Genomic DNA, 5,707 nt, shown 5'->3' with positions numbered 1-5,707 from the left:
GTGTTGAAGTTGGCAAGTCCCGTAGCATGCACATATGGTAAAAGTTGTGTAACAAATTTGAAACATGAGGTGTTCTTAGATTGTGCATCCTTATGAGTGGTGGTCGGGGACGAGCGATGGTCTGTTCCTACCAATCTATCCCCCTAGGAGCATGAGCATAGTGCTTGGTTTTTGATGACTTGTAGATTTTTTCAATAAGTATACGACTTCTTTATGACTAATGTTGAGTCCATGGATTATACGCACTCTCACCCTTCCATCATTGCTAGCCTCTTCGGTACCGTGCATTTCCCTTTCTCACCTTGAGAGTTGGTGCAAACTTCGCCGGTGCATCCAAACCCCGTGATACGATACGCTCTATCACACATAAACCTCCTTATATCTTCCTCAAAAAAGCCACCATACCTACCAATTATGGCATTTCCATAGCCATTCCGAGATATATTGCCATGCAACTTTCCACTGTGCCGTTCATCATCATGACACACATCATCATTGTCATATTGCCTTGCATGATCATGTAGTAGACATCGTATTTGTGGCAAAGCCACCATGCATATTTTTTTCATACATGTCACTCTTGATTCATTACCCATCCCGCTACACCACCGGAGGCATTCATATAGAGTCATATCTTGTTCTAGTTTTGAGTTGTAATTCATGAGTTGTAAATAAATAGAAGTGTCATGATCATCATTATTAGAGCATTGTCCCCAAATAAAAAAAAGAAAGGCTGGAAATAAAAAAAGAAAGGCCAAAGAAAAAAAAGGAAAGGCCAAAAAAGAGAAAGGCCCAAAAAAAGAAAGAAGAAAAAAAAGAAAAAAGGGGGTAATGTTACTATCTTTTTCCACACTTGTGCTTCAAAGTAGCACCATGTTCTTCATATAGAGAGTCTCATATGTCGTCAATTTCATATACTAGTGGGAATTTTTCATTATAGAACTTGGCTTGTATATTCCTACGATGGGCTTCCTCAAATGCCCTAGGTCTTCGTGAGCAAGCAAGTTGGATGCACACCCACTTAGTTTCTTTTGTTGAGCTTTCGTATATTTATAGCTCTAGTGCATCCGTTGCATGGCAATCCCTACTCCTCATGTTGACATCAATTGATGGGCATCTCCATAGCCCGTTGATTATCCTTGTTAATGTGAGACTTTCTCTTTTTTTGTCTTCTCCACACAACTATATGATTTTGTAGGGATGAACTTTCTTTAGCCATGTTATTTTGAGAAGACCTGATTACTTTGATTAGTATGCTTGAAGTATTACTATTTCTTATGTCAATATGAACTTTTATTTTGAATCATTTGGATCGGAACATTCATGCCACAATAAAGAAAATTACATGAGAATTATGCTAGGTAGCATTCCACATCAAAAATTCTGTTTTTATCATTTACCTACTCGAGGACGAGCAAGAATTAAGCTTGGGGATGCTTGATACGTCTCCAACGTATCTATAATTTTTAATTGTTCCATGCTATTATATTACCCGTTTTGGATGTTTATGGACTTTACTTTACACTTTTATATCATTTTTGGGACTAACCTACTAACCGGAGGCCCAGCCCGAATTGCTGTTTTTTGCCTATTTCAGTGTTTCGAAGAAAAGGAATATCAAACGGAGTCCAAACAAAATGAAACCTTCGGGAGCGATCTTTTTGGAACAATCATGATCTAGGGGACTTGGAGTACAAGTCAAGAAACAACCGAGGCAACCACGAGGGTGCCCGACGCGCCCCCTAGGGCTGGGCGTGCCCCCCACCCTCGTGGACCCCTCGAGCGTCCACCGACCTACTTCTTCCTCCTATATATACCCATGTACCCCGAAAACATCAGAAGCGACCACGAAAAACTATTTCCACCGCCATAACCTTCTGTATCCGCGAGATCCCATCTTGGAGCCTTCATCGGCGCTCCGCCGGAGGGGGAATCGATCACGGAGGGCTTCTACATCAAAACCGTATCCCTTCCGATGAGTTGTGAGTATTTTACCACAGACCTTCGGGTCCATAGTTATTAGCTAGATGGCTTCTTCTCTCTCTTTGAATCTCAATACCAAGTTCTCCTCGATCTTCTTGGAGATCTATTCGATGAAAATTGTGGGTTTGTCGAGATCCGATGAATTGTGGGTTTATGATCAAGTTTATCTATGAGAAATATTCGAACCTCCTCTGAATTCTTTTATGTATGATTAAGTTATCTTTGCAAGTCTCTTCGAATTATCAGTTTGGTTTGGCCTACTAGATTGATCTTTCTTGCAACGGGAGAAGTGCTTAGCTTTGGGTTCAATCTTGTGTTGTCCTTTCCCAGTGACAGCAGGGGCAGCCAGGCACGTATTGTATTGCTGCCATCGGGGATAAAAAGATAGGGTTTATATCATATTGCATGAGTTTATCCCTCTACATCATGTCATCTTTCTTAATGCGTTACTCTGTTCTTTATGAACTTAATACTCTAGATGCATGCTAGATAGTGGTTGATGTGTGGAGTAATAGTAGTAGATGCAGGCAGGAGTCGGTCTACTTGTCACGGACGTGATGCTTATATACATGATCATGCCTAGATAATCTCATAATTATTCGCTTTTCTATCAATTGCTCGATAGTAATTTGTTCACCCACCGTAATACTTATGCTATCTTGAGAGAAGACACTAGTGAAACCTATGGCCCCCGGGTCTATCTCTTATCATATAAGCTTGCAATCTACTTTTATTTGCATCTTTTACTTTTCCAATCTATATCATGAAAATATCAAAAATATTTATCTTATCATATTATCTCTATCAGATCTCACTTTCACAAGTGGCTGTGAAGGGGTTGACAACCCTTTTATTGTGTTGGTTGCGAGTTCTTGTTTGTTTGTGTAGGTGTGTGGGACTTTTGAGGAGCCTCCTACTGGATTGATACCTTGGTTCTGAAAAACTGAGGGAAATACTTACGCTACTATTTCTGCATCACCCTTTCCTCTTCAAGGAAAACCAACGCAAGCTCAAGACGTAGCAGTGCTTGAACTCCTCAAGAAAAAAACATGTGTTGGGCACCATGTTTATTTTTGAGTATAGCTTGGCGGATCTTAGCTTCGAGAGAAATCTTGAAGAACAATTGAAGAATGAAAAGAATCCTTGACGAACCACCATGTAGAGCCTCCATGAAGAACTCCGGTAATAAAAGGGTGATAAAAAGAAAGAGAAGTTGAAAACACAAGGTGAAGCCTTGCGATGATTTAGAAGGAGCTTCGCGACGATATAACTGAGAAAACTTGGAACTCCGAAAATGGAAAATATGAAACACTAGGACCGAGAATTACTTCATCATGAACAATCTCGAGAAGAAAAGAATTGAATCACCTCGAGGAAATAAGAATAAGATTAAATTAAATTGATGACAAGCAATGGATTTGGCATACTACTTATTCCCGTTAAAAAGGATTAAGGAGAGATACATCGCAAACTTGAGAAAGTCTTCAACGAATCACCAGTAGAATTGGAACAACGAATAAGTTGATATGATAACAAGGAAGAGAAAACTTGAACGAACCATTGTAAAAATTGAAAATGAAAGTAGCAAACACACAATTCACTGGGAAGAATTGGAAACGAATGTAGATACTTAAGGGGATTTAGATACATGAGAACGAAGATATCATGAGTTGACTAAAGAGTATACTTGAACGATCCACCGGTAAGATTTGGAGAAAGAGCTGAAGGATGAGAATGAGTAATATTCAGAAATGATGGCCCTCGGATGATCAAGAAAAGAAGATACTCTTGAAATGCATCGGATGGTTGAAAAGAATTCTCACAATCAAAAACAATTATGAGAGGATGGCATCTAGCTAGAACCATGAATATTGAAGAGAATGGAGCAAGATTTAAGACAAATCCTTCTTCGATCTTCAAAGTTCGAGAATGACGACGAGAAACACCACCATGAATTGTTGAGACACTCTAGAAGGATTAAAAGAGGAAAGGTTGAGCCAAAGATGAAAAGAATTTAAAAGCGGCCTTTGGAGAAGGCATGTGACTGATGAAAATTCATTCTTACATCAAACTTTAAAAGATTTGAGAATAGTTATGAAAAATAAAAGAGTCAGCTAAGATCATGGGAAAAGAGATGTGAGTTAGGGCCCAGCTCAATAGAAACACCTGAGGAGCAAGGCGACGGCGTGGGCGACAAGGTGGAGGTTGACGACGGCCCGATCTGGCCGGAGACGATGCCATGGGCGACGCTGAAGGAGGCGGCGCACGTCCGTTGTTCAAAAGACGGAGAGTTTAAGTGACAGAGAGAGAGAGAGAGAAAGAGACGACACGAGGAAAAGGGAGAGAGAAGGAAGCAGGGGCAAAAGTGTTGGGGTGCTCACCGATGATGAGGCACCAGCGAAGCGGTGGCGACGATGGACTGAAGCTGGAGGTCAAACGGGGTGGCGCATGAAGTCAAACCGAGGAGGCTGTCCATGGAGGCGGTGCGAAGACAACACAGAGAGAGAGAGAGAGCAGCGTGAGAGAGAGAGAGAAATAGAAGTAGGAGGGAAAGGGAGCAGGGCTCTCGGGGCACTCATCTGCTGGTTCGGTCGGCTGGCGGCGGGGCTGTCGAGGTGGCCGTTGGGGAGCAGCTGTAGTGGGTATGGGGACGAGAAGGAGATGCTGGTTGGGTGGATCGATGGATTGGGCAGTGCTGAAAACGAGGGAGATGGTCGGTCGGCTGGATCGGGAGGGATCCCGGGGAAAATGAAGTGGCAGCGGTACAAGGGAAGGATGGACGAGACAGGCTAGGACTAGGGTTTAGGGTGATTAAATTTGTAGGTTACAGGGTGGACTGATTTTGGACCCTTTGATTAAATCGGAGGGTCGAGAATAAATAGGTTAGAGAGTCCAAACAAATAAACGAAGATATTTTAGGGATGTTTGGAGATGATCCGGACCCATTTGTAACGACAGAGCGGGTCGGGTTCAGGACAACTTTCGGATGCGCGCGAGGGGTCTGAGTAAAGTGTAGAGAGGTTCAAACGGTCAGACAAGAGGGAATCAAAAACTAGGTTGGACTCGGATGGGTCAACGAAGGCAGGGGGAACGCGGCAACTATGAATGGATTCAAGCTTTATGAAAACATGCAGATGCAATGCGTATGATGCTATGAGATAATATGCATGACATGAACAAGATGCAAAACAAAAGACAAAACCCAACCACGAAGGAAATATCACAACACATAGCCGGAAATGGCAAGAGTTGGAGTTACAATTATGGAAAGTTACATCCGGGGCGTTATAGTGACATCCCTCGAACTCTTGATCCAGCAAAGTGTCAAGGAAGTAGACGAGTTCTGTCAGCAGGACGGCATGGTGACGGTGATGGTGATGTTGTCCATGCAGGGCTTCGCCTAAGCACCACAAGAATATGGCCGGAGGCGTCAACTATGGAGGGGGGGGGCGCACACAGCTTGAAACAATTGATCTATGTTTTAGGCACCCCCCCCATGTATATAAAGGAGGGAGGGAGAGGAGGCAGGCCCTAGGCGCGCCCAAGTAGGAGGAATCGTACTTGGGATCCTATTTGGATTCGACCCCCCTTCGTTTTATCGGAGGGGGAAGGGGGAAGGAGAGAGAGAGAGGGAGATGGAAAGGGGGGCGCCGCCCCCTCCCCTAGTCCAATCCGCTTGTGGGCTGGTGTGCCTCCCTCCTATGGCCCATATGGCCATATCTTT

This window comes from Triticum dicoccoides, chromosome 3B (assembly GCF_002162155.2).
Source record: "Triticum dicoccoides isolate Atlit2015 ecotype Zavitan chromosome 3B, WEW_v2.0, whole genome shotgun sequence".
NCBI lineage: Eukaryota > Viridiplantae > Streptophyta > Magnoliopsida > Poales > Poaceae > Triticum > Triticum dicoccoides.
Note: the sequence above shows the minus strand (reverse complement) of the source record.